Source organism: Schistocerca piceifrons, chromosome 10 (genome assembly GCF_021461385.2).
Source record: "Schistocerca piceifrons isolate TAMUIC-IGC-003096 chromosome 10, iqSchPice1.1, whole genome shotgun sequence".
Classification (NCBI taxonomy): Eukaryota; Metazoa; Arthropoda; class Insecta; order Orthoptera; family Acrididae; genus Schistocerca; species Schistocerca piceifrons.
In genome coordinates this window covers 27,662,418-27,689,723 of record NC_060147.1, presented here as the reverse complement: position 1 = coordinate 27,689,723, position 27,306 = coordinate 27,662,418, and the positions used below count along the sequence as shown (strand labels likewise).

Genomic DNA, 27,306 nt, shown 5'->3' with positions numbered 1-27,306 from the left:
TGGCTCTGAGCACTATGGGACTCAACTTCTCAGGTCATTAGTCCCCTAGAACTTAGAACTAGTTAAACCTAACTAACCTAAGGACAGCATAAACATCCATGCCCGAGGCAGGATTCGAACCTGCGACCGTAGCGTAACCATCCGCTCGAACAGTTCGACGACGTTTGCAGCAGCATGGACTGTCAGCTCGGAGACCACGGCTGCGGTTAACCTTGACCATGCATCGCAGACAGGAGCGCCTACGATGGTGTACTCGACGACGAACCTGGCTGCACGAATAGCAAAACATTTTTTCGGATGAATCCAGGTTCTGTTTACAGCATCATGATGGTCGCATCCGTGTTTGGCGACATCGCAGTGAACGCACGTGTTAAGACCCGTGGCTCTACCCTGCGAAGCCCTACATTTCAGCAGGATAATGCACGACAGCATGTTGCAGGTTCTGTACGGGCCTTTCTGCGTACAGAAAATGTTCGACTGCTGCCCTGACCAGCACATTCCCCAGATCTCTTACCAACTGAAGTCGTCTGGTCAAAGGTGGCTGAGCAACTGGCTCGTCACAATACGCCAGTCACTACTACCCTTGAACTGTGGTATCGTGTTGAAGCTGCATTGCAGCTGTTCCTGTACACGCCATCCGAGCTCTGTTTGACTGAATGCCTATGCGTATCAAGGCCGTTATTACGGCCAGAGGTGGTTGCTCTGGTTATTGATTTCTCAGGATCTATGCGTGAAAATAATCACATGTCAGTTCTAGTATAATATATTTGTCTAATGAATACCCGTTTATCATCTGCATTTCTTCTTGGTGTAGGAATTTTACTGGCCAGTAGTGTATATAAAATTTTCGTGTCACAGTGTTAGCTGCCATACTCCTCCGAAACGGCTCAATCGATTCCTATGAAATTTTACATGTATATTCGGTAGGTCTGAGAATCGGTCTTAATCTATTTTTCATACCCCTAAGTTCCTATGCTCTCCTTTGTTCCTCTAAAAGAATTTAATCGTACAATATTTTTACGTACGATAAAAATCGATGCGTGTGCGCTTGGCCTTATTAATAATGCTGGCGAACACGTTTCGACACGAAATTGCCGCTATGTTTGTATGCTCATGGACGAGCCGTCTATCGGCTGCAATTGTTAAATCGCGCGATCTACCGTAGAATCGCCAGAACTAACAGTGGCCGATACTGCCGAACTATACCCTAAGCCATTTCTGACTCCCTACACAGTTCTCCGCCATTATTATTGTTTGTGTCACGAGCTCCCGCCAACAACAGCTATTCTGTTGCACGTATACATTATTCTTATAGACTAGAGATAATTTATATGGCAAATCAACGTATGCCTCGTCAGCTCATTGTTCTTGTATACTAGAGATAATTTATATGGCAAAACAACGTTTGCCTGATCATATGTAACATAGAGATTTTCAGAGGCGGAACGAAGTTCGCCGGGTATAGCTAGTTTTTCGTATAATATTACCGCTCCGCCTACCGTTCGTCTTATTTATTTTTACCGCGAAGTGCACTTTATACTTCAGATTTTTCAATTTTTCCCTCACATAAAAAGCGAAAGACACATTAAGGCAACACAGTACATGATATTTCAAACACATTCATTCGAGATCACAGGACTTCATATCACAAAACTATGCTAATGAGCAACATTATTTATGACCAACGCCCTATCGTAGGGGAAATGGCGTCAGATGACGCTGCACACACGTGACACTACAAGGAGGAAAGTACACCACGCAAGGAAGTATACGAGTGAGAAGGATGTGTGCAGATGTGATGCACATGTACAGACAAAACAATGATAAAAATTTCAGGAAAATTGGATGATTTATTCAGGAGATAATATTATGCAAGAGTATGTAATGAACCCTTTTTTTGCAAAATTTAATCTCTTAAATGATTGTATCTTTGACAATTTCACATACTGTACATTTTAGTTTCATAAAATGCCTTGAAAGAATAAATAAACAGTGTATACGAGCTCTGATTTCTGTTAATTAATGTTCCCTAACCCAAAATTCCTTAAAATTCTAATAAACAGCAATGAATAAGCATTTTATACATTTGTCTATTTTAGCTTGGTTGGCAACTGATGTATCATATTTGATACATGGGCTTCGGTTACTTTTGCTTGATAGAGACCTGCTGTATCACCTATGATACATGACCGGTATGTCATGTATGAAGTCATAATTTTTTTTACAAATTATTCACTTTCAGTAGTGACGGAAATATTACCAATTTTCCAATTATTCCTTTAAAAGTTTGGTTTCAGATCTGTAGAGGTTCAACAGCTGCTGATGCCTAGAATATAAAATATTTTGTGTTAATTGTACTAGACTCCATTATCTTTCTTTTAATTTGATTGGTGTTCGTGTTACAGCCTCCTTCCAAGACGCTATAAATTTCGTTCAACTGATCTTACAGGTATTTTGTTAGCCTCACTAAGGGGGTTACAATGTGATCGGCAATACTCAACGTTCTTATTACTTCTCTCTGGACTTTAATTAGCTTTGCGATACCAATAATTAAACGATGCTAGAGCTGGCTTTCGCCTTCCGTAGTGGATAACATGCGGATAAAACTCGCAGTTGGATTTACTCGACAGCTGTCGTATAGGCGTGTTTACGCGCGTGTGGAACTTCAGATTAATTTTGCAGTTTCTGTAATATTTGCCCTGTTGATGGGAAGTAATTTGAATACATCGTGACGTGCCGTACTGTACTGTGACAGATTCCGAAATTAACAGCAGATGGCGCTGCAACAACAGCTGAATACAAAGCCCGCGATTGTCTCTCTTGCTCTATTCGAATACTGGCGAGTGAAATGACTGAACCTAGGTCAGGCGTGACCAACCCGCAGGGTGCTAATTTTTGACCGGCTGAGCTGTTTCGTATGCACCATTTTATTTCACGTAAAACCCCCAAAAGAACATCAAACGGCATTACGAGACTAAAAATACTATTATACTTGACAAGTACAGAAGTCCATTTGGACAAGACCAGCCAAACGACTTAAAATTAAAACGTTCTACCTAACAACAGATATTTACATGAGCAAATCTGGAGTCAACATGCTACGCAAAAGCTGTATTCAGCTGGCGAAATGGTTAAGGGATACTTGGAGAGCGACGTTCAAATTATGTGTCCAGAAAAGAAAATGGACATCTCGGAAATAAGCCTGTGTTGTCAAAGTATTACTAGACATGTGGATGAGATTGGAAAACAATCTTAAAGTATTTTAAAAATCGTACATCTGAGTTCATATTTTATTCTTAATTTATTCTTAGTTTCGCATTTGGCGAAAGCACAGGTATGACAGACATCGCCGAAGTCGCGGTTTTTATCAGGGGTTTTGATGCTCATTTCAATAAAACGAAAGAGCTAGCGGCACTGTATCCACTTAAGGACACCACGAAGTCACAAGATTTGTTGGAAGCAGTTACGTCAACATGAAGTCATTTTACGGTAAGACTTAACACCCTTGAAAGGACTCTGTTGGATTCCTTTCATGTTAATTTCTTAAATCTGTTGTCATTTACGGCATAAATTCCTCTTCTAAATTTACTATGGTGTTTCTGACTATCTGGGAGTAGACTAAGCAGTGGAACGTGTTACTTTTACACATAAACAAGAACGATCTGTCACACTACTACACTTTAAAACACAGTTTACATGTAATTCATGTCAGACAGTCTCATACGGAACCTACATCCGCTTTCTTTTATATACTGTATATGATAAGATACTGTCATCTCTCTTCCCTTCTGTGTGAAACGATGAATGAGCAAATGTATTTCTAGTTGCATGCTTGATGGTAGCAGACAAGCCTGTCTGCTAGAGAACAGTAGGACCAACGTCGGAACAGGTAGCTACGCTTTCTAAAAGCAAAGAGGTTTCTATCCTTAGTATGGTCCTGTCCGTCCGTTGTCATGTTGTTATAGGAAGCTGCCCCTCTGGTCACTTCAGTTTTGTATCTGTGAAGCACCTCGGTAGGAGCCCAGGTCAGTCTGTCCGTGGCGAGCGTCTGAAGTGGTAAGATCTCCAGCTAAGCGCGTGTCTGCTAAGTCCGTAGGGCAATGGATTTCTTAAGTTCAGCCTAACTGAAAAATTAATCACCTTTATTTCAGGTTTAGCTCTAAAATATCTAATGTTATCTTAAATTGCAACGCAGTGTAATTCGAGTGTGAAGTTCAGAATATCTTCTGGTAGTTGCTTTGTCACTACTTTGTGAGTAAAGTGGAACCACGTGTTGATGATCCGTAACTAACTAAGATCATCAATCTTAAATGCGAATGTGCGTGAGATTATAACGTCTCGTCTTGACAATATTTTTCAATATAGCAACTTTTCTTTATGTTCAACCCACGTGGGGTGTACTTTGTGAGACCAGTACCACGTGCTTATACAACTGTTTGACCCATCAGGTTGATAGTAAGACGATAGTAACCAGTTCGAGGTTTTTCTTTTGTAAATTGCGTTTGGATGTAATTTATTTTAATTATCAAAATTATTGTGGAGTTACACTCTTTGTGTAAACCAAGTTGACCACGTGTAGCATGTGGTGTAATCTTCAAAGTAGCCCTCAGCTATTCTTTTCGGGAAGATTTCACATTGAGTTAGTATGAATTTAGTATACCAGTGTGTGGTAATTTCATGACGGACAGGATTGCGCTACAAACGTAACTTCTTTGGGTGAAAGTTGAATCGGTTGGTTGTGGTTGATTTCCTCTTGGATATGTTTCAACGTTCTTCGTGTGTTATTTTATGAATGCAGTGTTGTATGTAGTCTCCCAATCTTGGCTCCCTATTTGATCTGTTCCGTAATATTACAAACTCACATTTTCACAATCCTAAATAAGGCACCAGATTAGTTATGAATCAAGTATAATATGCTGAAATTTTAACGGAACAATGATCAATGTTAAAATAAATGTCCAAATATAAACAGATTATTTCTTTTATTTAAATTGTCTTATATATATATACAGGGTGTCCCAGCTATCTTGTCCACCCAAAATATCTCTGGAACAATAACAGCTATTGGAAAACGACTTTCACCGGTATCAATGTAGGGCTAGTGCCCATGAATGTACATATTTGGAAACATTCTAAAACAAAAGCATATGTGTTTTTAACACAAACTTTGTTTTTTTAAATGGGCCTCCTATATTTTTTCCTCATCAATCCATAGCATGACGAAGCACATACACAATGGCGTTGATTGCATCGCAATATTCCCATTACATCCCGAGATATTGAGACGCGAAGTTGACGCTTGAAACACCCGACATGCGCTGCTAGCGCACGTCCTGAGGCTCAGGCGTGAACCCCATGCTGCCCGTAATCGCGATGTGATTGACAAGTAAGTGTCCCTCTTTATAAGTATGGAGGTGTGATTACGCATGTCAATCACATCGCGATTACGGGCAGCATGGGGTTCACGCCTGAGCCTCAGGACGTGCGCTAGCAGCGCATGTCGGGTGTTTCAAGCGTCAACTTCGCGTCTTAATATCTCGGGATGTAATGGGAATATTGCGATGCAATCAACGCCATTGCGTATGTGTTTTGTCATGCTATGGATTGCTGAAGAAAAAATATAGGCGGTCCATTTAAAAAAACAAAGTTTGTGTTAAAAAACACATATGCTTTCGTTTTAGAATGTTTCCAAATATGTACATTCATGGGCCCCAGCCCTACATTGATACCGGTGAAAGTCGTTTTCCAATAGCTGTTATTGTTCCAGAGATATTTTGGGTGGACAAGGTAGCTGGGACACCCTGTATATATATCACCGGTTATCGTAATATGAGTACTAAAAGATTATAATTAATGTTAGTCTGGTTGTGAATTTGGTAAGCTAGACTGGATACCTCGTGAAACAGTTGCGCAATAATGCAAGGTTAACTTCCTCACATAGCTCACAGCTTTTAACCCACTTTTATGGTCTTGAATATCAGCACCGCTTTCAGAACAAATCAATGCAACAACATTACACCCTGTACGGGCTAACAACAGATGGTGCTCCAGCAATGACTGGGAAACAAGAAACTTTAGTTCAGTTAAATGAAAATGAGGTCCACGAAGTTGGCAATGCGTAGGTGCTAAATTTTCATTCCATTATCCTCCAAGAGAGTTTATTTGCCTGGTCGCTTGAAATGCACCAAGTCATGAAGACAGTTGTCAAAAACATGGAATCACCATCAGTCCCAAGAATTTCTTACGTCCTTGGACTCAGAGCATGATAACGTTACGTTTCATTCAGGAGTCGGTTGGCGCACCCGTGCCAAAATGTTGTAAAGAGTGCTTCATTTTAAGCAAGAAATACAGTCATACTTTGAAGTCAAGTTTGAAGGTCATGAGAAGCTTTCCCAGTTTGTCGATATTACTAGCCACTTAACTGTTAATACTCGACTACAAGGGGAAGATCGACTGATTAATGTCGCGCATTACCCTGTTTCCACACTTCAAATTAAACATGGGCTTCGGGAACCACAGTTACGAACAGAAAACTTCACTCATTGTCCTGTACTGTTAGGCGGCAACGATGGAGTACGGTACTTTTATTTCAGACTTTAAATTCGAAAACTGATTTCAAGATTTTAGAAACTTTGTCTGCTTTTCTCTGCTATTATCCTCAGATATGAGTTCACTATCGCGACATTCACATATGGAATGTTGCGAAATGCAATGTAATACACAATTAAATGAGATATTGAATCTGGTTGGTTGGAAAGAGTTCTGTAAAACATATCTGGACAAAAAGAAATATCCTGCGTTTTACGCACATACTTTATTGGTGATTTCATTACTTGGAAACACTTATGTGTGTGAGCAGGTTTTTAGTCAGATAATTTACGTCAAAACACAAATGAGAACACGAATTACTGCTGTTGATGTGGAAAACTCTTTGCTTGCAGCAATAACTGCAGCCGACATCAACACTGACTCACTCAGTTCAGTCCAACAAAGCCAGACGTCTCAGCAACACAGTATTTCATTAAATTATCTGGTACCCTTAACATGTTTTTTTCCTAAAGTTCGTTTAATTTTCGTCAAAAAATCGATATCTCTTGCTCGTCTTAGTTAACAAAGTAAAAATTTGTGATGTTGCCCGCAGAGAAACTCCTTTCCAAAATTTGGGCCGTCCGCCGACAACATTGGCCAGCGCCGGTCTAGACTCTTCTGAGGACTCCGTAACGATTCTTAGCTCATTCTGATGGTCGCTAAACGAGACACACACGCTCGTCCTCGAATACCGCTCCTCGAAACTTAATCAATAGGGTTTCGCGAGATTCCGGGCGCACTTCTTCCGACGATTCACATCCACGTTCTCCGAGCATCTCCGTTACACTTTCGTATGGCCTCCTATACGCTTACGTGTTCATAGTTCAGGAGGTATTTGCTTCACGTGTTCTTTCAATTTTCTGATTAATTTATTTGCCTTTCCATTGTAAAAATACCGCACTGTTCCCAGGTAGATGCCGTGTTTCCTGACTTCCGTAAGGCGTTCGGTACAGTTCCCCACAGTCGTTTAATGATCAGAGTAAGAGCATATGGACTATCAGACCAATTGTGTGATTGGATTGAAGAGTTCCTAGATAAGAGAGCGCAGCATGTCATTCTCAATGGAGAGAAGTCTTCCGAAGTAAGAGTGATTTCAGGTGTGCCGCAGGGGAGTGTCGTAGGACCGATGCTATTCACAATATACATAAATGATCTTGTGGATAACATCGGAAGTTCACTGGGGCTTTTTGCGGACGATGCTGTAGTATATCGAGAGGTTGCAACAATACAAAATTGTACTGAAATGCAGGAGGATCTGCAACGAATTGACGCATGGTGCGGGGAATGGCAATTGAATCTCAATGTAGACAAGTGTAATGTGCTGCGAATACATAGAAAGATAGATCCTTTATCATTTAGCTACAATATAGCAGGTCAGCAACTGGAAGCAGTTAAATCCATAAATTATCTGGGAGTGATTTAAAAAGGAATGATCATATAAAGTTGATCGTTGGTAAAGCAGATGCCAGACTGAGATTCATTGGAAGAATCCTAAGGAAATGCAATCCGAAAACAAAGGAAATAGGTTACAGTACGGTTGTTCGCCCACTGCGTGAATACTGCTCAGCAGTGTGGGATCCGTACCAGATAGGGTTGATACAAGAGAGAGAGAAGATCCAACGGAGAGCAGCGCGCTTCGTTACAGGATCATTTAGTAATCGCGAAAGCGTTACGGAGATGGTAGGTAAACTCCAGTGGAAGACTCTGCAGGAGAGACGCTCAGTAGCTCGGTACGGGCTTTTGTTGAAGTTTCGAGAACATACCTTCACCGAGGAGTCAAGCAGTATATTGCTCCCTCCTACGTATATCTCCCGAAGAGACCATGAGGATAAAATCAGAGAGATTAGAGCCCACACAGAGACATACCGACAGTCTTTCTTTCCACGAACAATGCGAGACTGGAATAGAAGGGAGAACCGATAGAGGTACTCAAAGTACTCTCCGCCACACACCGTCAGGTGGCTTGCGGAGTATGGATGTAGATGTAGATGTAGATTGTACCTGTTGTAAGAGCACCGGACAGTGAAACATTTTTATTTTTAGTATACAGCCCGATACACCCAATAAAGTCATCAAGTAACGTTTTACAAAATATTAAATTTAGATTTCCATCTACTTTGAACGGATGGTAAAGTATAATTTGATCATATTCAGACCTGAAAGTATGTAATGGAAAATTGTTATCATTATTATTATTGTTAGATGTTTCCAGCGACTACGTTCACATATGAGTGGTTTTGTTAAGGTGAGTGATGGAGAGTAAACGAGATACTGTACGTGCAATAACGTCAGCTGCCCTCACATATCTGCCTTTTTGGGTAAGCACAGCTCACGATGTGCCCACTCCAGTCCCTCCCCACACAGAGAGGCATAGGCAGGAGCGAGCGCACATCTATGCACTATGCTATAACTATACAACGTGTACATTATGCAACAAAATTAATAACTTTTAAGATGGTTATTTTAACTGAGGTAAAATAACAGATGTTCCACTCCCTACTTCACCCTCTTAAGGGTGGATTTTTTTTCTTTTTTAAATTTCTAAAATAGCCCATTTTCCTCCTTATTCTCGAGCAACGTCTATAGTAAATTTCATATAAATCGGTAAAGAGGTTTAGTAGTGAAAATATAACAGACAGTGTCTCTTTCCCATTTATAACATCAGTGTGGATTATTATTTCTACATTTTTTTAAAACATCGCTTATAACGTTTTCCACACTCAATCATCAAAACTATAAATTACACATAAAATTCTCTTTGCTTCTATAGGTCAATTTCAAACAACTTTCTTGAACATACAAATATAACGCTAATCGCCGACCGGAGTGGCCGTGCGGTTTTAGGCGTGTAACCTCCCCACAAAAATTCTATAATAAATATTATGGATAAGATTCTAATTTTAGTGTAACCTCAAAACAAAAAAATTCTTAAATCTCTCAACAGTAAAAATTATAATTATGTCGTTCACATTCATTATAACATCCCAATGAAAAAATAAATTCAGTAACCTGGTAATAATACAATGTAACTAACCTTTCAATTAAATTGTCACTCACTTATGAGTTTTCAATAATTGACTGTGAATTTAACCTGGTAAATTATGGACGACAGCAGTGCTGCGTCATGGCCCTGAAAGGCCATTCTGAATAAAAAAGAGAAAAAATTGTTACCTCAATGAAGTCGCCGGATATATCTGCTCTTACAATAAATTTTTCCGGCACAGCTCTGTGGAATGCTGGCCGATATATCTCTCATTTATGAAAGCAAGCAACTGATTTTTCTATTGCAATAATCGGGATGATCATGGATGGGAGAAATTAGTAAATCCTTTAAATTGAAATGAATGGTCATTAAAAGTTACTTTTTATAAGGAAAATTATTATTACGAGAGTTTTAAAACATTTACATGCGACTTGAGATAACATTACTACATATGCGCGAGGCTGCTTTTTTTACCTTATACAATAATACTCAGGCTCCGACATCGCTGCACCGCGACCGGGCCAGCCAACACGATACACCAGACCAGACCAGAGCAGACTCCAGACTAGCAACAACTTACTGCTACAGCTACACAGTTCCTACTGCAGTCAACACTGCTCTCTGGTCAGCGATTCTCTTATACCTTGCATATCGCAGGCAGCGCATGAGCAATACATCGAAATTACATCTGCTCGGACCTCTTACAGGCGCTGCAGTCTGGAGCCGAGCGACCGCTCCGGTCGCAGGTTCGAATCCTGCCTCGGGCATGGATGTGTGTGATGTCCTTAGTTAGGTTTAATTAGTTCTATGTTCTAGGCGACTGATGACCTCAGTAGTTAAGTCCCATAGTGCTCAGAGCCATTTGAACGGAAATTGGACTGTTGATGACGGGAAACATTATGTCTGGTCGGACGAGTCTCCCTTCAAATTGTATTGATGAATGTACGGGTATGGAGACAACCTAATGAATCCATGGACCCTGCATGTCACCAGGGGACTGTTCAAGCTGGTGGAGACACTATAATGGTGTGGAACGTGTGCAGTTGGAGAGACATGGGACCCCTGGTATGTCTAAATATGACTGACAGGTGACACGTCGGTAAGAATCCTGTCCTGTCTGATCACGTGCATCCATTCAATTTCACTGTGCGTTCCGACGGATTTGGGCAATTCCAGCAGGACAATGCCACACCCCACACGTCCAGAATTAATACTGAGTGGCTCCAGTGACACTCTTGCCACCAGACATGAACATTATTGAGCATATCTGGGAATGCCTTGCAATGTGCTGTTCAGAAGAGATATCCATCGCTGGTACTCTTACGGATTTATGGAGAGCCCTGGAGATTCATGGTGTCATTTCCCTCCAGCACTACTTCAGATATTAGTGGAGTCCATGCCACGTCGTGTTGCAGGACTGCTGCGTGATCGCGGGGGGCCCTACACCATATTAGGCAGGTATTTGTTTACTCTTCTAGTGAGGAACGCTGTCGGAAGTTTGCTAGTAAACGACTTCGTGATGCAGAACGCCTCTCTTGCAGCGTCTGCCACTGAAGTTGGCTGAGCATTCCCGAAATGCTTCCGCGCTGACTGAATGAAACTACGACGGTAGTCGCTGCTCCTCTTTGCATGTTCTCAATTTCCTGTTTCAGTCCTATCTGAAACGGATCCCACACTGACGAGGCACATTGAAGTGTTGGTCGAACAAGTGTTTCGCAACCTACTTCCTTTGTCTATTCTGAGGAGTCTCTCTCTTACTGCATTACCCCCTTTGAATTTTATGGCACCGTTCCACTTCCAATCGTTCCGTACGCCCATTCATAGACATTTTCTGAAAGTAACAGCTTCTAGTTGTTGTTCTGCAATCTCGTAATGATATAGCAATGGGTCTTTCCGACTGTATATTCGTAATACGTTACTTTTGTTTGAGGAGGGGGTCAATTGCTACTCACTGCACCAGTTTTCTGGCGTTTAGACTTCCGTGTATACAACAGCATCATCGACGAAAAGCCTCACTGAAATTACGACGTTTATCCACTAAGTCATTTTTACATATTGTGAAGAGTAATGGCTCTACAAACGTCGCTTGCGACACTAGCGAGCTCTAAGTTAGTTTTTGAACGACAAATTATGCTGTGTTTGTTACAAACGCTTCAGTCACAATGTTGGTCTGATTACGTTCACTAAAAACTAAACTGAACTCCTCCCGAACAGGTCATGAAGGCCCAACGCTACCGACCGGCCGCCGTGTCATCCTCAGACCATAAGCATCACTGGATGCGGATATGGAGGGAGCATGTGTTCAGCACTCCGCTCTCCCGGCCGTATTCAGTTTCCGAGACCGGAGCCACCACTTCTGAATCAAGTAGCTCCTCAGTTTGTCTCACAAGGGCTGAGTGCATCCCGCTTGCCAACAGCGCCCGGTAGACCGGATGGTCACCCATCCAAGTACTAGCCCAGTCCGACACCGCTTAACTTCGGTGTTCTGACAGGAACCGGTGTTGTCATTGCGGCAAGGCCGTTAGTACGTCCACTAAGCGACAGGGCGAAAATGTACCGGAAGCTTTCCGGAAATCAAAGCACACACTTCCTTCCTGGGCGCCTGTATCTACTTCTTTACAGGTCTCATAGGGGAATAGAGAGAGCTGTGTTTCACGCGGAAGTTGTTTGTGGAACGCGTGTTGATTCGTACAGAGGAGATTTTCGGTCTGCACAAACATCATAGTAGACTAGAGTGAAAAAAGTTCCAAGATTCTACAACAGACAGTGGACATCTATCCGACAACACTACTTCTAAACCGGAATAAACTGTCCTTTCTTTCCAATCCTTAGGGGTACACCGCTGCTACAGAGACCTATAGCAGACTGCTGACAGAAGAAAAGCAAACTCTTTCGGTACTCTGTGTGAAATGTTACTGACTCCCTCTCGGGGGTCCAGTGGTCTTTCTTCTGATGAGCGATTTCAGGAATTGATATTCAACACCAAAAATGGGCCGACCGCAGTGGCCGAGTGGTTCTAGGTGCTTCAGTCCGGAGCCGCGCTGCTACTACGGTCGCAGGTTCGAATCCTGCCTCGGGCATGGATGTTTGTGACGTCCTTAGGTTACTTAGGTTTAAGTAATTGTATGTGTAGGGGACTGATGACCTCAGAAGTCAAGTCCCATAGTGCTCAGAGTCATTTGAACCAAAAATAGCCGTTGTGGCAGGTTCAGATGGTTCAAATGCCTCTGAGCACTATGGGACTTACCATCTGAGGTCATCAGTCCCCTAGAAATTAGAACTACTTAAACCTAACTAACCTAAGGACGCCACACACATCCATGCCCGAGGCAGGATTCCAACCTGCGATCGTAGCGGTCTCCCGGTTCCACAGTGAAGCGCCTAGAACCGCTCGGCTACCATAGGCCGGCTTGCGGGAGGTGAGTAGTGTCCGAGAGAACAACATATTATTCGGTCTGAGGTGCAGTCCCGAACACCCACGCCACGTTCGTCGAGTTGGGAAACGAGTTTCTGTCAACGAGCACAGTGCTGAGATGTCTGGGGAATCAGGGACCGTCAGAACGGCGTCAGCCGGTCGCAGCTTTCCTTCACGCAGCAGCACAGACAGCCACGACGATTGTGGTGCGGACGATGATAATGCTGCACACACGAGTGCGACGAAATCGTGTCTTCAAACAGGTGCCGGTTCTGTGTGCACGTGTCGATGCTGGGAACGGAGCGAACATTCCGAAATTACCTTCACCATCGTCATTCGGCACCAGTCACCTGAATGACGGCACTGGGTGCCACTGGGTACGCAACACGATCACCTATGGTTTACACAGCCGGTGATTTCGACAGCTGCCGCTTCACTTCTGATACTCTGAAGGTGGTGCCAGAGCCATTTCTTGGATGGATACGTGATGTTATATTTCAACAAGATAACGCAAGAATATTCTGCCTGACCCAGCTCGATACACAGGTTGTTCGAGAGGCACCCTGGACAACAAGTTCTCCTGGTATCCTAACCACCTAATACATTTGGCCAGTACGCCACCATTTGACGATCTCTGTGACTGCTGAACTATGGCAGAGTGTTCAAGCAGCAGGGAGTACCCTTTTTTTTTTTTTTTTTTTTTTTTTTTTTTTTTTTTTGTGGTTTTAGGGCGCAAAACTTCTATGGTCATTAGCGCCCAGCCCGTGACTTAAGACAGTAAGAAACCGAAATTTAAAACCAGCAGCAAGGGGAACAAAGTCAGAAAATTGGAGAAACTAAAAATAGAAGACTGCTTAAAAATCCACTACAGAAAGGGGGTGATTGTCCCCAAAAAAAGCTTCAAATGACTGACGTCATTTCACTGTCACTAATAAACTGGAGAACGCGGTCGGCGGAGCGCGTGTCATCTGCTAAAATCGACGATAGATCAGGCGATAGCTGTAGACGGGAGCGTAATGGATTAAAATAGGGGCATTCAATTAAAAGGTGTCTTACCGTCCACAGCTGAGAGCAGTGGGGACAGAGTGGGGGAGGATCGCCGCTTAAAAGATGTCGATGGCTAAAACGACAGTGCCCTATCCGGAGTCTAGCTAAAATTACCTCCTCCCGACGACGCGTTCGGGAGGAAGAGGTCCAAGCGCAAGGAAGGGCTTTCACTTCCCGCAATTTATTACAGGAAAGTGCCGACCAATGGGCATGCCATAATTGAGCAACATGGCGACATAAGTCGTTCCGAAGATCGGTGAAGGGAAGCGACTGAATAGCTGGCCGAGGAAGAGAGACTGCGGCCTTGGCCGCTACATCGGCCGCCTCATTCCCACAGATACCAGCGTGTCCCGGGAGCCAGAGGAACGCCACCGAGACGCCCCTCAGGTGAAGCAAGCGCAGACAGTCCTGAATCCGGTGGACCAGAGGGTGCACAGGGTAAAGAGTTTGGAGACTGAGGAGAGAGCTGAGAGAATCTGAGCAGATAACGTACTGTATCCGCTGATGGCGGCGGATGTAGTGGACAGCCTGGAGAACAGCGTAAAGCTCCGCAGTATAAACCGAATACTGGCCGGGAAGCCGAAAGCGATTTGGGGTGTCGCCAACAATATAGGCACTCCCTACACCTAACGATGTTTTCGAGCCGTCGGTGTAAATAAATGTGGCGTCCGTCATTTCTGCACATAGAGCAGCAAATGCCCGACGATAAACAAGTGTAGGGGTACCATCTTTGGGAAATTGACAAAGGTCACGGAGCAGGCAGATCCGGGGACGGAGCCAAGGCGGTGCTGTACCCCAAGTGGTCAGGAAGGTTTTAGGAAAGCGGAAGGAAAGAGAATGGAGCAGTTGACGGAAGCGGACTCCCGGGGGTAGTAGGGAGGAGGGGCGGCCTGCATACCCTACATCAAAGGAGGCGTCGAAAAAAAGGTCGTGGGCTGGATTAGCAGGCATGGAAGACAGGCGGCTAGCGTAACGACTCAGGAGGACTGCTCGCCGATTGGACAGCGGAGGTTCAGCAGTCTCAGCATAAAGGCTTTCCACAGGGCTAGTGTAAAAAGCTCCAGACACTAAACGTAATCCACGGTGGTGGATAGAGTCGAGACGCCGAAGAATAGACGGCCGAGCAGAGGAGTAGACTATGCTTCCATAATCCAATTTCGAGCGCACTAAGGCGCGATAGAGGCGGAGAAGGACCACTCGGTCCGCTCCCCAGGAGGTACCATTCAGGACACGGAGGGTGTTAAGTGATCGCAGACAGCGAGCCGAAAGATAGGAAACGTGGGAGGACCAGCATAGTTTTCTGTCAAACATAAGACCCAAGAATTTAGCGACGTCTGAAAACGGAAGGTTGACAGGACCGAGATGTAAGGAGGGCGGAAGAAACTCCGTACGTCGCCAAAAATTGACACAAACGGTCTTACTGGGTGAAAAACGGAAGCCAGTTTCGATGCTCCACGAGTGGAGGCGATCGAGACATCCTTGAAGACGTCGTTCAAGAAGGCTGGTCCGTTGAGAGCTGTAGTAGATCGCAAAATCGTCCACAAAGAGGGAGCCCGAGACATCAGGAGGGAGACAATCCATAATTGGATTTATGGCGATGGCAAACAGTACAACACTCAGCACGGATCCCTGGGGTACCCCGTTTTCTTGGGAGAAAGTACGGGAGAGAGTAGTGTTCACCCGTACCCGAAAAGTGCGCTCTGCCATAAATTCGCGAAGAAAAAGGGGCAGCCGGCCTCGAAAGCCCCAAGAGAACAGTGTGCGGAGGATGCCTGTCCTCCAACAGGTATCGTATGCTCGCTCCAGATCAAAAAATATTGCTACCGTTTGGCGTTGCCGGAGAAAATTGTTCATGATATAAGTGGAGAGAGCGACAAGATGGTCAACTGCAGAACGATGCTTCCGAAATCCGCATTGGGCTGGTGTTAAAAGGCTGCGGGATTCCAGCCACCAAGCTAAACGGTAATTCACCATACGCTCCAAAACCTTACAGACACTACTCGTGAGAGAAATGGGGCGATAGCTAGAGGGGAGATGTTTGTCCTTTCCAGGTTTCGGAACGGGAACGACAATAGCTTCCCGCCACCGTCTGGGAAAGGTGCTGCCGGTCCAAATTCGATTATAAAGGCGAAGGAGGTAACGCAGACTATGGGTGGATAAATGCAGCAACATTTGGACATGGATACCATCCGGTCCTGGGGCGGAGGAGCGAGAAGATGAGAGGGCATGTTTGAGTTCCCGCATGGAGAAAACAGTATTGTAGCTTTCGTGATTTTGGGAGGAGAAAGCAAGAGGTCGCACTTCCGCTGCACGTTTCTTCGGGAGAAACGCTGGCGGGTAATTTGAAGAGCTCGAAATCTCAGCAAAGTGCTGACCCAACGAGTTAGAAATTGCGACGGGGTCCACTAAGGTATCATGCGCGACAGTGAGCCCAGAAACCGGGGAGAAACTAGGCGCGCCTGAGAACCGTCGAAGCCGACTCCAAACTGCCGAGGAGGGAGTGAAGGCGTTAAATGAGCTAATAAAGAATTTCCAGCTTGCCTTCTTGCTATCGCGGATGACACGACGGCATCGCGCACGGAGCTGCTTATAGCGGATACAGTTGGCCAAAGTAGGATGGTGACGGAAAATGCGAAGAGCACGTCGCCGCTCACGTATTGCGTCACGGCATGCCTCGTTCCACCAAGGAACTGGGGGGCGCCGGGGCAATTCGGAGGTGCGTGGTATTGAACGTTCCGCAGCTGTAAGGATAACGTCGGTAATGTGTGTGACCTCATCGTCGACGCTGGGAAAGCGACGGTCATCGAATGTCGCGAGAGACGAAAAAAGTGTCCAATCGGCTTGGGCAAACTTCCAGCGTCGCGGGCGCATATATGGCAGTTGAGGCTGCAGTCTGAGGACACATGGAAAGTGGTCACTCGAGTGTGTATCATCAAGGGCGAACCATTCGAAGCGCCGAGCTAGCGGAACAGTACCGACCGCAAGGTCCAAATGAGATAAGGTTGTCGTGGAGGCAGACAAAAATGTGGGGACCCCAGTGTTGAGGCAAACTAGATCCGCTTGGTGGAAGACGTCTAGCAATACGGAGCCACGTGGACAAGGGTGTGGAGATCCCCAAAGCGGGTGGTGGGCATTGAAGTCCCCAACCAGCAAATAGGGGGGTGGAAGCTGACCAAGAAGATGAAGGAGATCAGCTCGTGCCAGTGGTGTGGACGATGGAATGTATACAGTACAAAGAGAGAACGTGTATCCGGAAAGTGAAAGACGGACGGCGACAGCTTGGAAGGAAGTGTTTAAGGGGATTGGGTGATAATGGAGAGTATCACGGAGAAGAATCATGAGTCCTCCATGGGCTGGAGAGCCTGCAACAGAGGGGAGATCATATCGGACAGACTGAAAATGAGGGAGAACAAAGCGGTCATGGGGACGCAGCTTTGTTTCCTGAAGACAGAAGATGACCGGCGAGTAGGAGCGTAAGAGGACCGACAATTCATCCCGACTGGCTCGAATGCCGCGGATATTCCAGTGGATAATGGACATGGGGTGAAAAGAGAATGGAGGAATGTGACCAAAGTTGCTGTCAACTCAAAGACTGCTCGGAGCTAGCAACCGACAGCATGGAATGGCATTCAGCCGAAGGCAGAAGATCCTGATCCATAAGTTGGTCAGGATCAGTCCCTGCCACCAGCGATCGGCCGGTTGACCGGCCACCAGCAGTGCGCCTCGGCGACACAGAAGATGGCCGAGGGCGATTTCCGCCAGGTGGTGCTGTAGAGGGGGCACGCCTTGGCGGAGAAGGAGAGGAACTGGGTTTCTTTGTAGCCTTCTTGGAAGAATGTTGTTTAGAGGAAGGAGGAACCGATGGTTGGGAAGCTGCGGTCCGTAAAAACTCTTCACGAGTATGCTCTTTTTTGGAAGACTTGGCGTCCGACTTTTGGGCTCGAGATGTAGCAGAACCCGACGAAGGGTGAGCCAGAGAGTGGGCAGGCGAAAGTGGTGAGGTTGAACGAGCGATCTTTGCGCTGGCCGATCTGACGACCGTGGTACTAAAGGTGAGGTCGCAAGTCTGCGTGGCCGCCTCCTTTGTTGGCCGAGGAGAAGCAAGGACAGTGCTGTATTTTCCTGTCTGAGGCACGGTGGGCTTGCGACTGGCGAATAATTTTCGAGCAGCAAAGGTCGACACCTTTTCCTTCACCCTTATTTCCTGGATGAGCTTCTCATCCTTAAAAACGGGGCAATCTCGAGAGGAAGCAGCGTGGTCACCCATACAGTTGATGCAGCGAGGGGATGGAGGTGGACAAGCACCCTCATGGGCATCCGTGCCACACGTAACACATTTGGCTGGATTGGAACAGGACTGGCTGGTGTGATTGAACCGCTGACATCGATAGCAACGCGTAGGGTTTGGGACGTAAGGGCGAACGGAAATTATCTCATAGCCTGCTTTGATTTTCGATGGGAGTTGAACTGTGTCAAATGTCAAGAAGACAGTGCGGGTGGGAATGATGTTCGTGTCAACCCGTTTCATTACTCTATGAACTGCCGTTACGCCCTGGTCAGACAGATAGTGCTGAATTTCTTCGTCAGACAATCCATCGAGGGAGCGTGTATAAACGACTCCACGCGAGGAATTCAAGGTACGGTGCGGTTCCACCCGGACAGGGAAGGTGTGGAGCAGAGTAGTACGCAGCAATTTTTGTGACTGGAGGGCACTGTGTGTTTCTAACAACAGGGTGCCATTCCGTAATCGGGAACAAGACTTTACAGGACCTGCTATTGCATCGACTCCTTTCTGGATAATGAAAGGGTTGACCGTGGAGAAGTCGTGACCTTCATCAGACCGAGAAACAACAAGGAACTGTGGCAACGATGGAAGAATCGTCTGTGGCTGAGACTCAGTATGCTTACGTTTGTGACTAGACTTAGTGGAAGGTGAGGAAACCATTGCGGAAGAATCCCCCATGATTACCGGCGTCTCCGATGGCGCGCTCCTCCCTTGTGGGGGCCCTCTCTGAGGGCACTCCCGCCTTAGGTGATTGTTCACACCTCAGGTCACACCTCCCGACAAACGGACGGAGGGACCAATCGGCACTTTCGGAAGGTATCAGCTCGGGTAATCACCCCTCCCTGGGCCTGGCCTTCACCAGGGGGTACGTACGTGTCCTACCTGTCTACCCGGGGCGGGGAATTACGCGTTACCCCGTCACCGGCTACGCATGGAAGTGCGTGGGTCGGCCTTCAGACACGCACAGGGAGGAAGAAAGAGAAAGGGAAAGGAAAGAAGAAGGGGTCTCAAACGCCGCAGCGGAGAAAAGGGTAAAGAGAAGAGGTAAGAAAAGGAGAAGGACAAAGGGAGGAAGAAGACATACAAGCAAGGAAGAAGAAGAAGGCGGTACATTTACAAGCGTCCGTCTCCGGACGTAGGCGCAAACCATACTCCCAGAGGGGGAGAAAGTGAAGGAAAGAGCCAGAGGTGAGGGGGGGGTGAAGACAGGGGATGGGGAAGGATGCGGAAAGGGAAGGTATGCAGCCCGGAAAGGAAGGAAGGCCACATTAGCTCGGGGCCCCGTGCTCGCTACGCACGTATCCACAAAAGAGTTGTGGATCCCCTGGGGGGGGGGAGTACCCTACCGACACCTGTAATCCTAGTTCAATTCGACTCGACGCTCAGTCCGGCTAGAGCTGTAGTTGCTGTCACAGATCGTAGCTCTGTCAGCTGAATTTCAAATATTCAGCGAGTGTCCTTCCTGCTATTCTGTACACGCCAAATAAGAAAAAATTCGCATAAGAGCAACAACTCGGAGTGCTGGACGCTTGCAGGGAAGAATCGCAAACAGACTTAAGCTGTATAACTAGAGCAGCGTGAAGGATCTCTCGGTTCGAACACAGACCAAATAAGGATCGATTGGAAATAACACCATACGTAAGGTGGCAAATCGTCTTCAGCTCGTAAAAAGAGCATTACTTGTTCGTATCGCCTCAACTTTTGGTCGATTTTCATGTAGTAGAAAAATGAAGACATTAATTTGTTTATATAGTTTCCTTATATTTTTGTGTTAAAATGTTGTAGGTGTGTGACTCCTAATGTTCGAGGGAAGTTGCGTCCTGACAAGTCAGCGAGTTTGTAACGCCCAGGCGATTGCTGAATCACGGCGTGTGGCAAAGATAACAACTACGACGCAGCTGGCCGCTACGAACGTTTGCCGGCGAAAGCATAGAAGAAACACTTACTGTAAAAGGGAGAGTTAGCGTGGTGCGGTTGTTCGTAGAGACTGGTTCTTGCCTTGTGGAACCTATTAGTCAAGGAAGGCAAGATTCGGTTACGATTGTGGACGGGGCCGTAATCAGATATTTTTGCTTTCCTATTGCGATTACACACATTTATTTTGAACGGTAATTCCAGACTCAGCAATAAATAAAGATATTACACGTTATTAATGAAAGAATAAACAACTGTCTAATTAGCAGTGTTTCCAGTGCGTTACAGTTTACCAAATGAGCATAAAATACAGACACAGCAAATAGTCTTAAAAACAAGCCAATGTGATCTGTTAGAATTTTGAGGCAAGTAACCACAGTCACGGCTGAAGGCCTTTAACGCCAAGAACGGCAATTATAAAAAAAATTAACAAACACACTATAAGACAGCAGTGCAATAGCAAACGTTAATTTAAAAAGACAGGCAACTGATCACCAAACCGGTGCGACAAAATTATCCTAAACTTGGTAACACAATCATTTAAACGTGCTGTAACGACAAGAATAGCTGTAAAAATTTTAGAAACATACAACATAACAGCAAATACAATAATAAAACACAAGGGCCAGTCACACATGGTGAACCAGGAATCGACCTCTGAGTAGGTCCGACAAAAAACACTTTCGCGAGCAATGAAACAGCCAGCCGAGAGTTGCATTCGCCGGCTGCGGTGGTCTAGCGGTTCTGGCGCTGCAGTCCGGAACCGCGGGACTGCTACGGTCGCAGGTTCGAATCCTGCCTCGGGCATGGATGTGTGTGATGTCCTTGGGTTAGTTAGGTTTAAGTAGTTCTAAGTTCTAGGGGACTTATGACCTAAGATGTTGATTCCCATAGTGCTCAGAGCCATTTTTTTTTGAAGTTGCATTCACTCCACAAGATGGTTAAAAAATGGTTCAAATGGCTCTGAGCACTATGGGACTCAACTGCTGTGGTCATAAGTCCCCTAGAACTTAGAACTACTTAAACCTAACTAACCTAAGGACAGCACACAACACCCAGCCATCACGAGGCACAGAAAATCCCCGACCCCGCCGGGAATCGAACCCGGGAACCCGGGCGTGGGAAGCGAGAACGCTACCGCACGACCACGAGATGCGGGCCACGAGATGCGGGCCACAAGATGGTAACTCAGACTAGTGGCAGTCTAACGAATGACTAATTATAATCTTGCTGAGGCTAGCTGACGTCCAATAAACCAAATGCAAAGATGTAAAAATACGCCACAGCCGGAACTGGTGGTCTGGACTCCGTCTGCAGATAACTGTGCTTAGAGCGCCCGGAACGAAAAAGGAATCACTACCACCAGAGTAGAAGAATCACCAACCAACCTACAATCAAGGAAACTGTCAAAATTACACGCCCTACCAGACAGCAGCAGCAAGGCGAGGAAACGTACACTGCTGTTACATACACGAACCCCCAGGGCAGGTAACTGGGGCGTTAGCGGCCAAAAGGCAGGAAAAATACCACTGGTTGAACTTAACAAATAGCAACAAACTGAACGCAATAAATAGTGATTAGAAGTCGAGGAAAGCTAATCAAATCCGTCTTCCCCAGGTACTCCACTCGCTGCTCTTCGCCTCGGCGACACTACGAGCAGCAACACGAACCCAGGTCACTGGAGGATCGCGAGATGTCACAATGGTGGGGGTTTCTCTACTTGAATACAAATGCCTTAACTTAATGCTTGCTGTTCCCGGTTTATGACGAGGTCGTGCACCCTCGTGGCCACAGCCCTTCCATCTGGCAGTCCATGCGCGCCGCCAGCGGTCTCGGCGTGTTCTCGCACTGCGCGGACCTGGCTCCTCCTGAGTCCCTACCAAACTGACACGACCCGGAAGAACCACGCCGCCGCCCCAAAGATACGGCCACCATTACGACATATCGATAACCGCCGCTGCTGCCACTAGCGGACAGGCAACGCTTATGAAACCGAATGGTGCCAATGAACACGAGGAGAAGACAAACAACGGCAACCACGTCAACTAAACGATACCGTCTGGCCTCCAACAAAGGGTGGAAACCTACAAACAGGACCAACGCGAGCCGCAGCACGGCTCAGCTTGTCCTTTGAGAATTTCAGTAGTAGTATCAGAGTATCCTTCGAGTAGTGAGCCTCGAGAGAGATAATCTCAAGAGTGTGGTGAGATCAGCTCACACATACGATACACGTAGTCTGGAATGGGAATAGCAGTTCTAAGTCGTTTAGAGAGGTATTTTGAGAAGATTATCGCCTTGTGTATAAAATGATTATTTCGCCGATTTTGGTAGAGTGTTGACTCGCCAGGTATACGAAAACCTCCGATTTATTGAAGTGTGAGGTTAGTTTCTCATAGTTGTGGTTCATGGTGCGTTGTGCTCCTTAATAGCCACGTGATAGCAGGCGAACCGTGTTTCAATGTTTTGTGAGAATTCCCGTTGGATAGTGTATGTGAGAAGACATGTTCTCGCGAAATCGTTTAGTATTTGTGGTTAAGCATTGCAGTACGCGCTAAGGAGTGGTAGAGTTGCACTGCATTAATGTGGTTGTAAAGGTGTACGCAGGCAATGAGGGATAGTGATTTAGCGATATTTGGTCAGCATTTAATGCGTGACTTTCGCTTGAGGGTCGCAATGTAGTAAATTCAAGAAATCTCGTTGACTGCAGTGGATGTGTAGTCTATATTAAAGCAAACGGTCTTAGAACGTAATAGTTACTTATTGAGAAACAATCGGAAGTTTACTGAGAATGTGACAGCTTTACCCTTTGGCACTAAACGACAAATACAGAATCATTTGAAAGAGAATACGCAAATTCTCTCTGAAAGAGATCACCGAGTGCTGTGTATTGAGTTTTAAATATTAGTGGGTCGCGGAAGTCAGCGCCTGAACTCGTTGAGCTTTGTCTGATTATTTGAGTTCAAACAGCTGCAAAGTGGCGGTGAGACCCAGGTTTTTTGTTTTATTGTATTAAGTACATGACCGCGTAATGAGGTTTAGAGTAGTGAACCAGCAGTCGTAAATGAAACGCTGACTTGTACCTGTAAATGATTCAATTGCAGGAAATAAAGAAAACGGTTTTAAACTGGAACAGTCAGTAATCGACATGTCCTTTATCCCCAAACTATTACAAGAAAAAGTCCGCCCCCGGTAGCTGAGTGGTCAGCCCTACACAATGTCAACCCTAAGGGCCCAGGTTCGATTCCCGGCTGGGTCAGAGGTTTCTCTCCGATCAGGGACTGGGCGTTGTGTTGTCCTAACTATCATCATTTCATTCCCATCGACGCGCAAGTCGCCGAAGTGGCGTCAACGAAAAAGATTTGCGCTCGGCGAACGGTCTACCAGACGGGAGGCCCTAATCACAGATTTTACTTTTTACAAGAAAAAAATAATCAAAGACTTATTTGGAAGCAGACACGTAACTGGATTATACCTTTTCGGAATAAAGGAAATCCAAAGGCCAAAAGTAAAAGACTGGAATATTGGTAAAAGTTCAAGGAAATTAAAGAGAAGGAATGGTATTTTTCAGTGAAGGACTTGTAGCGAAAAGAAAGATAATTAATCTTTAGACAGAGAGAGTAAGCTTACGTATTATGGAAAAGTGATTGATTAATTATAAATGAAAAGTTATTACATTTGATTCTGAAAGGTTGAGATTTACGAAATAGTTTATTATGATAAAATTTCAGTAGAGTCAAGGATATTGTTGTAACAAGGCGCTACTAATAGAGGTTATCGTTGATTGACAACGAAACATAAACAGTATAAAATTATATATTGTGAACGTTTTCTCCGATTGACGTAAGAATTTATTACGTTCATACTCTTTGAGTTCGTTGAAGCTTTGAAAGAGGAGCAATTGCAAGAGGCAATAGATCTATATGGCGTATTCTTCAGTTATATACGAAGGTTACCGTTTCTGGTATCAACGTTGTTGAGAAAGTATAGTTGTGTCGTCAGAGAATATAGAGTAAGCTTCACTGTTTGTCCCTGTTATTGGTGAAGTAAATACATCCATTCACATTTTCTGGTGATTGATACTAGCTTTGGTGGTAGTTTATCTTTCGTACCTAATGGACCCTCATGGTCAGATGCGATCATGTAATTAATATTAATTAATATCCAGATAGCTACCATTGAGCCCATTATACCACAAAAAGTGTGAAACTTCCTGGCTGATTAAAATTGTGTGCCGGACCGAGACTCGAACTCGGGACCTTTGCCTTTCGCGGACAAGTGCTCTATAAACTGAGCTACCCAAGCGCGACTCACGCCCCGTCCTCACAGCTTTACTTCTGCCAGTACCTCGTCTCCTACCTTCCAAACTTTACAGAAGCTCTCCTGCAAACCTTGCAGAACTAGCTCTCCTGAAAGAAAGGATATTGCGGAGACATGGCTTAGCCACAGCCTGGGGGATGTTCCAGAATGAGATTTTCACTCTGCAGCGGAGTGTGCGCTGATATGAAACTTCCTGGCAGATTAAAACTGTGTGCCGGACCGAGACTCTAACTCGGGACCTTTGCCTTTCGCGAGCAAGTTTGGAAGGTAGGAGACGAGGTACTGGCAGAAGTAAAGCTGTGAGGACGGGTCGTGAGTCGTGCTTGGGTAGCTCATTTGGTAGAGCACTCGCCCGCGAAAGGCAAAGGTCCCGAGTTCGAGTCTCGGTCCGGCAAACACAGTTTTAATCTGCCAGGAAGTTCCACGAACAACTATATTGGTCACTTACTGCTAGCTGATATAAACTAAAGAAGATATAACACTCAAGGTCCATGCAGTCCTTCAAATTGGAGTTGCAGCTCTGAATCTCATGTTCGCCTAAAACAGGAAAATAGACTATTGCGATAGGAGCCCCGAAGTTCTGTCCACAGATGACCGTGTCATCTTCTGTCAAGCGGAGTCATTTGGATGCGGTACGCAGGGGCGTGGCGTCAACAGACCGGTACCCCGGTCGTTCTCGGCTGTGCTGTCATTGCAGCCGGTAGCTGTCATTCAAGAAGCTCCTCAGATAGAACCAGGAGGCTCAACAGACCCTGTTCCATTCCATCCACCAAGGAAGTAAAAATACCTAGCAGTATCGGGAAACGAAGCTGAGTCGTTCGCACGGCAATCATCTACAGTGATCACTCAGCCATGGAGACGGACATTCTGACAGATGGTGGATTCTAACAACAGAAATATATTCTCAACCTGTCGGTTACAGTCACAGACAGTCGGTGAAGAAACGACTGTCAGCAACATTAGAAAGAGAGGTTCTGGCAGACTGGAAGTACAGCTGGGGCCATCGTGGGTGCCTCTGTATCTCAGTCGGTACGAGACACTTGTGTTTCTGAGTCACAATCAGACGCTTTAGACGTGTCCCCCGGCTTATCCGGTGCACCACCAGCCCTCTGTCACTACACTACACTACGCCCTGGAGAGGACGCCACTGTCCATATCCGCCCCTGCCGCTGAGTAACGGCCGCACCTCCACCACTGTTCGCGCGCCTTATCCTCCCCTCTCCCCCACCCCCTCCTCCTACCCCCCTGCCCCCTCCAATGCTCCCCCACTCCTCCCCTCCCCCGCACACAGTGACTCGGCGGCCAGGTCCGGCTCGCCGCAAACTTCCTTAATTAATTCCTCGTTGTCGTGTCCAGGCGGCGTGTCCAGCCAACTCCTGGAAGCTGCTGCCGGCGACACCACGCCGTGACCTCCCGCCCCCCTCCCCCCCTCCCCTCCCCCATAGCCGCCGGCGCCACGAGAGTCGAGAGTCGCGAGTCGCGCAGCCGGTGCAAACACTGTACGTCCGGCCGGCAGTCGGCGCCCTGCAAGGTAAACACCGAGACAGTCGCTTCCACAGCGCAGAGTTCCCGCCCTGATTGTGCTAGGGGGCGTTATGGCTGCGTAACAGGACTCTGGGATTCTAAATGACTCATCAGAGACCGTAGGAAGAAAAACCTCATTCATTGAAACATGGAGGTAGTGCTGCTACCCAGCGTCCCATACAATTAACAGTAACAGGACATTTTCACGAAGCCCGGTCATACAGCCGATTGGAGGAACCCACTCTCAGCATTCTCTCTCATTTCGTTTCTCAACCTGTCACATCACCTCCTTTGTCACTCGATTCGTCATTTGTGTTCTGTAACGTTGCTCTTTTTCTCATTCCTTCTCTTACGTCATATACTCCCAGTGCCCCTGACTGATCTGTCTCTTTCATTCCACTAGTATGATAAAGACGATGATTATGGTGACTAATTTTGCTCATTAGGCAGGTGAGTCACTGCACGTTCTCCATTCCTCACTCCTCTGGGTTTCCTGCAATTTTTTACGAAGCTGCGTATTGTAATGTATCGGACTCAGAGTCATATTTTGAAGTATGCCATACCACACCAAATACCACCCCCCCACCCCCCGGCCACATTTTGTTAATTTTCTAAATATCCCGCGTAATGACTTTTTATTTATTTTTTATGCTATTTGGCGAATAGTATGTTGTGTGTGAACACACAAAAAGCTATCATTAGTCAATTATGTGAAAGTTATGCCTGTCTGCAATGTAAACAATACTACATTAATGAACTAAAAGAAGATTCATACAAAACAAGAGGCAAACCATACGAAACATATACGCCCTAGTATAATACCAGAAATTTATAATATTTGAAACAAAGATTGCTTGATGTGAAGTAATTTATTTCGTAACCAGTCTCGACAGCTATTATTCTCGGATTCTTAGATCTCTCTGAAACATAATTACACATCAGTCTCGACGACATATTGAGAACATGTTTCAGTTATAATAATAAGCTCCATTGGAGCATGTTCTCAGTATATCGACGTGACTGATGTGTGATTATATTTCTGAGTGATCTGAGAATCGGAGGAATGCAGCTAGTTGCTGTCTAAACTGGTTATGAAACAAACTATTTCACATCAAGCGATCTTGGTTTCTAATATTATAAATCTCAGCATTAGATCACCCCCAACAATAAGCGAAAATTGTATATGCCAAAAACGTTACTAAATAATATAAAGAAGCAGTTGTTTGTTACATT

The 27,306-nt window shown here is 45.5% G+C and overlaps 1 pseudogene; it reads right to left on the bottom strand.

The window, feature by feature from the left end:
* Window positions 1–11,979: 11,979 nt before the first annotated feature.
* Window positions 11,980–12,097, bottom strand: LOC124719199 (annotated as a pseudogene).
* Between the last annotated feature and the right edge of the window lie 15,209 nt (window positions 12,098–27,306).